This window comes from Stenella coeruleoalba (assembly GCF_951394435.1).
Source record: "Stenella coeruleoalba genome assembly, chromosome: 1".
Lineage (NCBI taxonomy): Eukaryota > Metazoa > Chordata > Mammalia > Artiodactyla > Delphinidae > Stenella > Stenella coeruleoalba.
In genome coordinates this window covers 140,767,464-140,780,819 of record NC_137169.1, presented here as the reverse complement: position 1 = coordinate 140,780,819, position 13,356 = coordinate 140,767,464, and the positions used below count along the sequence as shown (strand labels likewise).

General features: G+C 41.0%; 1 long non-coding RNA gene across 2 annotated transcripts in view; it reads left to right on the top strand.

Moving 5' to 3' along the window:
• Positions 1-13,356, top strand: part of LOC307183099 — a 169,705-nt gene that overhangs the window by 103,443 nt on the left and 52,906 nt on the right. The window lies entirely within an intron of this gene.

The window sequence follows — 13,356 nt, the reverse complement described above, 5'->3', positions numbered from 1 at the left end:
CCTCCCAAATCCCCCCAAATCCCCTTTCTTTTTCCTACACACTGGTCACGGGTAGGCTTTTCCCCTCTCAGCCAGCAGCCATCTCTTTGCTGGAGGGCTGTGTCCTCAGGCTATCAGAGCCCATGTTGCCTGTGCTCATGGCGAGCTTTTCTGGGAATTAATGTTTTCCTGTGAAATCTAAAAATATGGTACAAATGAACTTATTTACAAAACAGAAATAGAGTCACAGATGTAGAAAACAAACTTACGGTTAACCAAGGGAGAAGAGGTGGGGGGGAGGGATAAACTGGGAGACTGGTATTGACATATACGGACTGCTATATATAAAATAGATAAACTAATAAGGACTTACCATATAGCACAGGGAACTCTACTCAATACTCTGTAATGACCTATATGGGAAAAGAATCTAAAGAAAAGTGGATATATGTATATGTATTGCTGATTCACTTTGCTGTACACCTGAAACTAACACAACATTGTAAAGCAACTATACTCCAGTAAAAAAAATTAAAAAAAAAAAGACTTGAGATGGGTAATAAAAATAAAACAAAATGTTTTCCTAGGGGTAGCCCTTAACCAATGACCATTGAATACACTGGAGTATAAATACCCCAGCTCTCTTGTACTTAATGCAACCACCTCTGAAGTGTGACCTCTACTGCTCAGAGCCCCCTGCATGATTAAGTCAAAGCAGCCTCCATGCCTGAAAACGTGCCCTTGCTTAGCCTCCCTGTGTGTGAGTGTGTGTGTGTGTGTGTATGCATGTGTGTAAACTATATAGAAAATCATCATCCCATCCCTAATTTAATAATCTATTCTTTCACCATTTGTGTTCAATGGCTCCTTTAGCATATATACTTTTTGTCTTTTAGAATAATCTATTTCTTCTGTTGATTGATCTGTCAGTTCTACACTGATAGAAGAATATGTGGTAGAGAAAGTTCTTTCTTCATCCAGTTCTTTTAACCACAGCATTTTGTATGCCTTTTTAATTTGAAGATTGTTCTCCTGAATAGAGAATACAGAGCAAAAGTGGAATTAAGAAATTCTGCCTTTTTATTTATCTCTTAATATTATATATATATATATGCCCCTAGTATTAATGCTTCTTAATTATTTCTTTTATTCTGAATGTGATTTTAAAAGGCATTTTCACTATTGGTACCATTTGTTACAAACAGAAGTCATTCTGGAGTATATCATTCTTGACTATTTTTACCATCTGATAGGTAAAAAGTCCATCAAGGCAAAAATCAAAGAGGTTTCAGGTATTTATCAGGATGAGGTGGCAAGAATCTGTGTAGCTATTTGAAGTTCTCCATTTCTACTTGCACGTGCTCTGTATTAAGAAAGCATAATATGTCCTCCTTCTGACAAACAGCTTATAGACTACTTTCATGAAAATAACATCTATATTACCATAGCAAATGCTTTCTATCCTCATATCAAATATCTTTCAGTTTTTCACAATGCTTATATTCTTGGGTGGGGTTTCCAAGCAGTGAAAGACAGCATTATCCCTTTATCTATCTAACAGATACTTCTGGATTGACCTAGGTAGACTATTTCATCATCATATGCTAGCTCTGGGAACATTACGTATGTTCTTATTCTTACCATTAACAGATCAAGTCTGAAGCCTTGCATTTAGTGCCCAGACGTTTTTTTCCTGCTGTTTTATTAGTGAATCTGAATATGCCCTCCCTGGCTAATCTTATTTCTAGGTTAGATTTCTTCTTCCCCTTCTCCTCCTCCTCCTCTTTCTCATCCTCCCCCCTCCCTCATTCTCCTTTTCCTTCTCCTTCTTCTCTTCCTCCTCCCCCTCCCCCTCTCCTCCCCCTCCTCCCCTCCTCCCCTCCTCCCCCTCCTCCTCCCCTCCTCCCCTCCTCCCCCTCCTCCCCTCCTCCTCCCCCTCCTCCCCTCCTCCCCCTCCTCCCCTCCCCCTCTCCTGCCCTCCCCCACCTCCCCCTCCCCCTCCTCCTCCTCCTCCTCCTCTTCCTCCTCTCAAAGTAAGCCACCCACCTCAACTGCTCTTTTATAATGTGGTGAAGATGTAAATAAATAAATACATATATATATATACACACATATATATATATGTGTATATATATATATATATATATATACACACACACACACACACACACACACACACGCCACACATACAGGATAAATATTGATAGATGAGTTATATTTGTAATCTCTATTGTATCCACATTAGTTATTTTCCTCTTTTTTCAATCAAATTTTAGTTTTATAGAGTAATAGAATTTTAAGCCCCCAAAATGCTTCAGGTAGAATCTAGCATAACCCCATAATACCTTTGTAGATGCAAAAATTGAGAATAAGAATTTATGTAGCTTATTCAAGTTCACAGAGTCAGTTATATTGAGTGGTCTAAACTTAGAATTCTAGTTTTCTGTTAAACGTTCTTCTTAATTTACCATATTGCTTATCCCACCCATCACCCCAGGAAGGAAGAGATCATGAGAATGGAAAATGAAAGAAAATAGAGTTGGTCATTTTATCCCCCTGGTTAAGTAGAATAAAAACACTGAGATGTAGCACTATCTGAAAAGAAATATTTTAACGAAATTTGGGAATTGCTTAATGATTTTCAGTATCAGTGCAAACCTTGCCCTTTGTTAGGTAGAAGAATAAACTACAAAATGGCTGTGTGTTTTAGAAACAAAACATTTGCATTTTTTACATGTCAGCAGCACCTCAGCATAGCAGTAATACGGTTACAAAAGCACTAGGTGTGAGCACATATCTGCTTATGTTCCCTGCTTCTTTTCTTGGCTGGACAAATTAACCAACCAGCAGAGAAGCAACATATTGAATGCATGGGGGAATGCACAGGGAAACCCAGTTGTTAAATGTGTCAAAATGCATATTTTAAAATGTTCATCAACTCACTTTGAAAAATGCTCTAACACCTAAACTCAATGTCAGTGAATGACAGCAAGTGTTCCAGATGGTGGCTTATGAATGTCTGTCGGAGACATGAAAGGAAATCAAACGGAAGAGAGAACTGTTTTTTAGTTGGGAGAGGGGGTGAAGGATAAATTTCAGGCAGAGGCAACATTTACGTTGCGTTTGAAAGGTAGATGGGATGGACCTTTAGTGTTCATGCCCAAACCTTTAGTGTTTGGATTGGGCTCCAGAGACCTGACCAGACTAGAGGTAATTGACTAAATTTAAACACCATAATTAGGCTGAGAAAAATTCAAGAAGAATATATATTTTTTGGTTTGTCTTTCAGGTGACCTGAGGCACTATATATGCTTGGGTTTCCCTATTGATGTCAGTAACGTGTGTGTCTTTTTGTTTTCAACTGATAAGTGGAATAACCTACCAACACCCAAAGTTAAGAAGTTTCTCACATACTGGGTATTTTTCTAAAAAATTCTGCACATATTTCTTTCCATCACATATATTTAGCAGAATAGAGTGTTTTTCCATCTAAAAATATTATAGTGAATCCCTTTACTAAACAGTGTTAATTCATACATGTATGCTTTGGATAAATACGAATTTTTTAATGTATAGTTGGTTTGAAGTGGAGTAGATTTCTTTTAACCCATTCAGATATTGCTAGTAAAGCAACTAATATAAAGGAGCATAGCTATAAATGGTAGGGAACAAATACAATCCCTACTCTAAGAGAAACATCTAATAATGTGTGAAGATATTTCAACCGATATCAGAGAGGTTGTGAACAACACTGGTTTTGTTTCATTCTTTGAGGGAAGGACTAAAGAGGGGAGAGAATAATGTCCTTTTTTTCCTACTTGGTTGTGAGACTGTCATCAACATTGGCTTTAATCCTGCATAATCAACTTTTCTAGCAACAGGATAGAAGGAAGGAGGGTTTGTTAGTGATTTGAGCAATTTCCAAAGTAGAACTGACTTAGTTTTTTCTGCTTCCTGACATATTGTCAAATCATTTTTATGAGCCCTTATGTGATTCATTGAGCCATTTGGAGAGGGTCAGAGGGCAAGGGTGCCATTTACCAGAGCAGGTTTAAGCTGGAGAAGGTGAGGTCAGAGGGGAAGAGAAACCCTCATTACTCTGGGAGGATTATGGGGGCCGGCTCTGAGCCTGCCTGACTGTGTTAAGCTCACATGGAGTGTTTGTTAGCACAAAACGGTGAGCTGCAGGTGTTCTGTGCTCTACAGAGTCTTCAGAGATCAGCCTCAAATGTTTCTGTTACTATAAAGAGAATTAAAAGGATTTAAAAACATAGCTGACCTGTCCAACTGCTAGCATATTTGCCAGCATTTGCCAAGAGGAAGGAAAAAAGTGTAGGCTATATCAGCTACAAGTCCTGGTAGTTGGGGGAAACATACTTTTCAGGTTTCTTTTTTTCTCTTTTTCTCCTTTTTTTTTTTTAAATAGCTTGAATGTAGAACTGTAGCACTTTCAACTGGAACTCATTAGAAATTCATGGAGCAGAAAATGTAAGGAGTTCTGGAAACAGGAACTTTGAAAGGCCAGAAGTGAGCTATAAATAAACTGTGCTGATATTCATTTTTTTCTGGTGGTTAAATACACTTACTACACCAGAACGTTAACGTGGAGTGAACCAGGTGATTTTTGACCTGAAAATCCAGTTTATGCTGAGAAGCATGTTGACATTTATGGACTCACTTACCACATATAGATATCATAACAACCATTACACATTCTCAAAAAGCACTTTTGCTCTCCTGTATGGGCTGCAGAAATTGACAGCCGTTGCCTGCAGGTGAAAGCATGAAGACCACACATCTGGAATCCTTGTTAAGGCACCACTGTTACTTCTTATTGTTAATGGTTTTTAACATCAAATTGCAATTTCTTTGCTTTCAGCTTAGCCCTAGTTCAATAATCTGCCTTTAGTGGTTCTTATTCCTCTATAGTGATCATTGATTTTCAACAGGTTCCAGAGAAGAAGCAGAGAACTGAGTTAGCTCTGTGATCATAGGTAAATCAAATAACCTCTCTGAGCTACCTTCCTCATTGATCAAATGGAGATAATAATAAATTGCTCTATCCTCCTACTAAGCGTCAGCATTTTAAAAATAGGAATAAGGCTGAAACTAAAGAAAACTTGCTTACTTGTACTTATAGGTAAGCTGTGAAAACATACACACACACACACACACACACACACACACAGAGCCAGATCTTCTGTTCGCATTACACCAAGTCTCCAATATCTAGGGTAATACTGTAAAAGTTTGCTTGTATAAGGGGAGTCGATTTGGGGGGACACCATAGAAACCTTTGATTTGAAAATGTCATATCATGTAATGTTTGTTCTAGTAATTCCTAACCTGGGTCCATGGACACTGCAGACCCAAGGACTTAGAAGTCCACACCCCTAGAAACTGAATGCAAACATTTAGTTTGCAATACAAGCATTTTTCTGGAAAGACATTCCATAGCTTTTATCTGATTCTTCTTTTTTTTTTTTTAATCTACTCTTTGGCTGCATTGGGTCTTCATTGCTGCGTGCAGGCTTTCTCTAGTTGTGGCGAGCGGGTCTACTCTTCGTTGTGGTGTGCGGGCTTCTCCTTGCAGTGGCTTCTCTTGTTGTGGAGCACAGGCTCTAGGTGTGCAGGCTTCAGTAGTTGTAGCACGTGAGCTCAGCAGTTGTGGCTCACAGGCTCTAGAGCACAGGCTCAGTAGTTGTGGTGCACAGGCTTAGTTGCTCCACGGCATGTGGGGTCTTCCCGGACCAGGGCTCGAACCCATGTCCCCTGCATTGGCAGATGGGTTCTTAACCACTGCGCCACCAGGGAAGCCCCTTTTATCTGATTCTTGAGTGAGTCTGCAAGCCTTGAAATATTTAAGAACCAATATTCTGTAAGTTCTAGGACTGTAAGGCAGTAGGTGAAAACATAGGCTGTCTCTCCAGGAAACAGGTAACTCCTGTCTCTTCAAAGAGATAGACAACTCTTGGTTTTTCTCACAGCTTTTCCTCTTAACCACTCTTTCCTCCGTCTCATCAGTTTTTGGTAATGCTCAATAAGTATTAGCTATTGTTTTAATATGTTGATATCATGTAGCATCTTGATAGGCAAGTGAGACATGGAAGGAGATTTTGCCCTTGATTAACTTGCTCTTGAGTAACTTGAAGAGATCAGATACATTAGTATGAAACCATCAGAAACAATGATGAGATTATATGGAAAGAACTCAAAAGAATGATACAGATCATTTGGCATGTATTGAGATTGAGGAGCAGTCTGTGTAAGTTAACATAGGGACACTGGATGAAGAGAAGTTGGACAACCCATCAGGAGATTGGCAGGGGGGGAAGGAGTCAGCTTCAGGTTGAGAAGGATCCAGAGGTAAATTTAGCCAAACAGGTCAAAGCAAGATTGTCCAGAAGAGAGTCCAGAATATGTGGAATTCAGATCTGACCTGGAGGTGATGGGAGCCTTAAATGGCTTTGAGAAGGAAAATTACATGATGATAACACTATTTTCAAAGCATTAATTTGCCATATGTGGGTGGGATGGAGTCATGTGAAGAGGGACTGGAGTTGGAGAGCAAGCTGGGAGCCATGGCAATAATTGAGGTGTGAGGTGATGCAGACCCGCTCCAGGATGGGGTTGTTTGTGAAAGGAGTTGGGGCAGGAGGTGAGCATTGTATCCACCTTAATTGCTTGTTTCCTACAATTTCTACTTCTAATCACAGTTTGCCTTGGCTATTAAACCTTCCTGACTGAAATATTCGTCCCCGTTTTCCAACAGAGGAAGGAAGGAGGGAAGGAAGGAAGTGAAAGAAGGAGGGAGGGATGAAGGGAATTGTTGGAGCAGACGAGGGCTCTGGTGTGGGGACTGGATTTTAATGAACAAAGGTGGTCTCAGGGAAGGAAGGAGGAAGGGGTAGGGATGTTCATTTGAATTTATTCAATTTAGGAATAACTTCCTTGGAACTTCCCTGGTGGTCCAGTGTTTAAGACTCCATGCTTTCACTGCAGGGGTCATGGGTTCAATCCCTAGTAGGGGAACAAAGATCCCACATGCCACCTGGCCCAGCCAAAAAGAGAAAAAGTTAAAAGGAATAACTTCCTTAAAAAGAACCAACGTGAGTGCAGAATGAGTGATTCTGTTCTCCTATTGACACCAGAAAAGGCCATAAGATGCTGAGAAAGGCATTTGCGCTTCTAATTGAGTACCTAAAGAGATGGCTTTCAAACTTTATTGACCAATACTCCATGATAAAAAAAAAAATTCACATTACAATTAAACACACACATATACAAATATAAGCATAAACATAATTGAAATGCAAGTTATCTAGAACATTCCTACTCTTGTTACCTGTCATACACTCTGATACTTTTCTAATCTATGTATGTATGTTTGCATTTTTACAAAGGATCATTGTGACTCACTAATCAACTAGTGGCTTGCAGCCTGCTCCTTACAAACCATAGGTCTCTAAGACCCTGGGACTCAGCGCCAGGATCAGGAGATCATGATTCACAGGCATAAGGGAAATGAGTTCGTTGGCTTCTGCTTTCCACCCACCTGCCCCACCCAAGCCTTTCTTCTCTCTGGAGTTTCAAGAACTGAGAATAAAGGGAGACAGCTGTTCCATTAAGTTTAAAACTCAGTTTCTGAACCTGATTTCAGATTCAGCGGCTGTACCCAAACCCTCTGGCAGTGCCAGTCCACTCACTAGCTTGAGGGTTCTCACTTGGGACATGAGGCCCACACACAAAGATCCGTCAACCAGGTTCACTCCCTAATGAGACCAAACCCAGACACAATGGCCACGATTGGTGCAGACATTTTAATGTCTTGGGCTGGTTCCTTGTATTATCCTTGGCTCTAGTGGACCAAGGCACACACAGTAACATTCTTTACCTGCAGTTAGCTGGAATTTCAAACTAGGTGGAATTCTTTCCTACCTTTGAAACCACAAAATAAAATCAAAGAAATAGGATCTTTTGCAAACCATGGCTGTGCATTGATGCAGAGGGGGGAAAGGCAAGCACATGGCCTCAGGTTGGAAATACTTTTTAAACGTCTGATTTTGATCATGAGGCCAAATTATCTGGGCGCTCGGTGGTCATTAAAGCCTCCTGTCTAGAAGCCCCTCATGTGCGTATATACTTACCTGTGATTTAGCATTCTGGCTCAATGGCATGTAGAACATCGAAGCAGAGAAGAAAAAGTGAACGAAGGCAATGAAAATCAATCTGGTTTAAGGGAATTGGTTCTGGCTATGAACTAAGCTAATTATCAATATCCTGGAAAGAAAAATGCAGAGTATCAAATCTAGGAGCCATAAATCAAAATAGTGGGTACAGTTATGCTCACCTGTTTTTCTAAAAAAGGCAAAAGCTGTGAGGATAACTCTGGTGGGAATGAACTCTAGTATTTTTTCAGTGGTCATTCTTCCTTTAGGAACAGTGACCCACTTGCAACCTGACCTTGACCATTTCCCTGGAAATTTAAGTTTATATTGGAGACAGTATTGAGTGTCTTGGTGGGGCCCTGGTTTCCTTTACAGTCGGAGGATTTGGTGGATGTGTCGTCTGCTCAATTTCCAAGTAACTGCCCGCCCCCCCCCCCCCCGGCAAAATGGTTCTAGAACTGTGGTACATTAATCCCCACAGGAGGAAGTCACTGGTTGAGTTTTGGAATTGCATGGAAAATTTTGTGTGTATGTATGGGCATAAATTTTCCTAGGAAGAGGGCCATATCTTTCATTGATCTGCCAAAAAGATCTGTAAAAAGTTTACAAATCACTGCCCCAGAATATCACCAACACCTAGAGGTGACAAAGTAATAGGATCATCAGGCTTTGTCTTCAGGGACCACTCAAACCATGAATCAGAAAGTGAAAATACCAAAGGCAGTTGTGTGTGACCACATGGAAAGTGACTTCAGTCAGGGTAGTGCTGGGGTAGCCTGGGACATGGTTTGGGTTTCTGTGTAGGCCAGCTTCCCTCTGCCCCATGGCTATGCATGATATGGCAATGAACTTATAATGTGAGGGACCTATTGTAAAGAAGGGACGATTAGGAGAAAGATGGTTTAAATCCACCCCTGCCACTGTGAACTCAGCTCAAAACTCACATTCAGCTGACAGCAGCCCGTAGCCATGAGATGATACCAGAGTTTTAGTATTGGAAGAAACTTGTGGACACCCAGGTGAATCTCCATTCAATATAGCAATCCTTCCAAACCGTTCACAGTCAGTGGCGCCCACTCTCCTACTTGACCCTCGTCGTTGTAGAACAGCATATAAGGATTTTAGGACCTGGATCCTGGCTGTCCCTCCATTCTCTCCTGACACACTCTGCTTATCTTATGCCCTACTCTGCTGGATGCTCTGGTGGCTGTAGAATGTATCCTTGAAGCCTGAACATGCACTTTCCCAGGTGCTTGGAGTGTTGGCTGCTGATGAATCTCAGATAAATTCTTTTCCAGGGGGCTTCCCTGGTGGCGCAGTGGTTGAGAGTCCGCCTGCCAATGCAGGGGACACGGGTTTGTGCCCCGGTCCGGGAAGATCCCACATGCCGCGAAGCGGCTGTGCCCATGAGCCATGGCCGCTGAGCCTGTGCATCCGGAGCCTGTGCTCCGCAACGGGAGAGGCCACAACAGTGAGAGGCCCGCGTACCGCAAAAAAAAACAAAACAAAAAACAAAAAAAACAAGAACAAGAAAAATTCTTTTCCAGGAATCCTTCAGTCAGAGAGTGCTGCCTTCCCTAGGTTACGCCCCCTGTCCTGGGGCAGCCCTCATCCACTGACCAATGCAACAGTGCAAAGACCTGGACCATTGTAATCAATTTGAGATGACTCTGAAGGACCACCTCAGCTCTAGAGTCCCCCTCAAGTTTAACCAAAGTCTCTGTGGTACCACTGCTTCTCAACTGAACATCCCTCTCTGCCCAGTCCTGTTCCCTCGCTCTCTTCCAGGTCATATTCCCGGAGCAGTGCTCAATGAACCTCCCACTTACAAACCTCTGCCTCAGAGTCTGTTTCCCAGAGAACCAGACTTAAGACTCCCAGTGACGGAACTGTTTACAGTTCCCTGGAAATCTCATATTCCTTCATACCTCCTCATTTTTTTTCCTTTGTCTGACTACCTTCCTTTCATTAGACATCTAGGTAACGTCTAGACAACCTAGATCTCATGATTTGTCTCAGACACTCTCTCATACAGAAAGTCTTTCTGGAGAGCTCTGTATGCTTCACTGGGGCTTCCATAGCACCCTGTTCCCCACTCTGTAATAGACGTTGACGTTGCTATTTGATATTAAAGTCATCTGCCTCTTCAACTAGATTACTCAGTAATTCTGTATTAATCTGATTTCTCAGACTAGAGTCCAGAGTCTGCATTTCCATAATACATTAAGGTCAGTAAAGACGCTTTGACTGGCCTACCAATTGCTGGTGGTTAAAAGATGTGGTGCATTCAGGGAACATTTGGGCTGTTCTAAACCAGGAGGTAAATCTTCTTGGAACTATAAGTCAGAGTTCCATAAACCTACAAGAAACTACTAAGCCAGGTCCATTAAGCATTGAAACAAAACCTAGGAATTTGACGAGTACCTGCTGACGAAAGAAAACTAGCTGAAGAAGGAATGTTTGCATCTTGTGGAAATATGGGTCTCTGGAAGCAGCAAAATTTAATAACAGTGTTCTTCAAGAGTCTCAGAAACCCTCATGTAAAGAATCCCTCAATGACCAGAAAGCTGTCCTTGAAGACCTCAGAAGTTCCCACATGATGGCAATACCTAATAATACATGTTCTCCTGATATTAAGCCATTTACCCCTGAATCCCTGAAGTCTACTGTGATATTTATCATCCAAGATGGCCCCCAATGACTTTTCCTCCTCCCTTGTACAGTGTCCTGCCACATTAAAAAGTACTGATCTGTGTAAACAATAGAATATCATGGAGTGTGATGGAGAATGATTTCCAAGGCAAGGTCATAAAAGTCATTTCATTATCGTTGCTGCCTTCCCGACTCTACGATAGCCTGTTTTGGAGGAAGCAAGCTGCCATGTTGTGAGGACACACAAACAGCCCTATATTGAGGTCCATCTGGCAAGAAACTGAGACCTCCTGCTAACAGCCAGCACTGCTTGCCAGTCATGTGAGTGAGCTGTCTTGGAAGTGAATTCTTCAGATGCCATGACCCTGGCCAACTTCTTGACTGAATCCTTTTGACAGACCCTTGGACAGACCACATCCATCCAGCTAAGCCACTCTTTAATTCCTAAGTTTTGAGCTAGTTTGTTGCACAGCAATAGATAACTAACACATCTGTTGAATAAAATAAGTGAAACCTGTCTCTGTCATATGCTTCAGATTCACATTGAAACAAAAATACAGATCACCTAATGTAATGCCATATATATATATATATTATATATATATTATTTTTTTGCAGTACGCGGGCCTCTCACTGTTGTGGCCTCTCCCGTTGCGGAGCAGAGGCTCTGGACACGCAGGCTCAGCGGCCATGGCTCATGGGCCCAGCCACTCCATGGCATGTGGGATCTTCCCGGACCGGGGCACGAACCCGTGTCCCCTGCATTGGCAGGCGGACTCTTAACCACTGCGCCACTAGGGAAGCCCGTGCCATATATTTTGTGAAGTGATTTAAAATAAATTGTCTTGTTAACTTTTTATGGTAACTCCATTATGGAGGTATAATTAGCCTTATTTTTACATAGTCGAGAGCTGAGGCTCAGAGAAGTAAAGCAATTTAACCATGGTCTCACATCTAGAAAGGAAGTTAGAACTTTCACCCAGTTCTCACTGATCAGAAATCCCCTAACTATTGTACCTGCTAGTTTCAAAGGACAGAGGAAACCAAAAGAGCCATAACAGAAGGATGTGGTGTTCAGTGGTTGAGATAACACTAGATCTTTACCTTCCTGTACTGGTACAACTAATTATTTTATACCTTGGCTAATAATGTGACACAGCTGCATAATTTATTTTCTTTTATGTTTCATTTTATTTTTCCAGAATTCTTTTTTAGACAAAATATCAAGTGAAAGAATATTGATTCTAGTGAGGAAGTAGGCTTTGAGAAAGTCTGTGTGAAAACTGTTAATTATGTGTTTTATCTGGGTATTTAGACACAGGGATAATCTTCATCTCTTCATATGAACATTGTCACATTTAACAGCTCTTGCAGACATCTATATACCTGATTGCATAAAAACAAATGAAATCCACATCAGGACATAGGCCGTGTTTTATTTTCACCACTGTACGCCAATGCCTAACTCCATAAATATGGTAGATAATGTTTGTAGACTATTATAACATATCATAGGCTGCTTTATAAAACAGACTTTTACCTTTAAACCAAGGAAAAGACTGTCACTGTAATATTTACATATATATTTTCTGCTATATAGAAAGAAACACAAGAATCTGAAACAGATAATTCAAACATGAACACATTTCCTCATGAGGATTATTCAAATCTTATACAATAGAATAGTGAATGGTATCTGAAGTCTGAACCCTATTATCTTTAGTCACATTAAAGAAAAAGTTTAGGTAGAACAGTAAAGTATCACTCTTTTTTTTTTTTAACATCTTTATTGGAGTATAATTGCTTTACAATGTTGTGTTCGTTTCTGCTGTATAACAAAGTGAATCAGCTATATGGATACATATATCAACATATCCCCCTCCCTCTTGCGTCTCCCTCCCACCCTCTCTATCCCACCACTCTAGGTGGTCACAAAGCATGAAGCTGATCTCCCTGTGCTATGCAGCTGCTTTGCAGTAACTATCTATTTTACATTTGGTAGTGTATATAGGTCAATGCTACTCTCTCACTTCATCCCAGCTTACCCTTCCCCCCTCCCAGTGTCCTCAAGTCCATTCTCTACATCTGCATCTTTATTCCTGTCCTGCCCCTAGGTTCGTCAGAACCATTTTTTTTTTGATTCCATATATATGTGTTAGCATACAGTATTTGTTTTACTCTTTCTGACTTACTTCACTCTGTATGACAGATTCTAGGTCCATCCACCTCCCTACAAATAACTCAATTTCGTTTCTTTTTATGGCTGAGTAATATTCCATTGTATATGTGTGCCGCACCTTCTTCATCCATTCATCTGTTGATGGACACTTAGGTTGCTTACATGTCCTGGCTATTGCAAATAGTGCTGCAGGGAACATTGGAGTACATGTGTCTTTCTGAATTATGGTTTTCTCTGGATATATTCCCAGTAGTGGGATTGCTAGGATGTATGGTAGTTCTATTTTTAGTTTTTTAAGGAACATCCATACTGTCCTCCATAGTGGCTGTATCAATTCACATTCCCACCAACAGTGAAAGAGGGTTCCCTTTTCTCCAC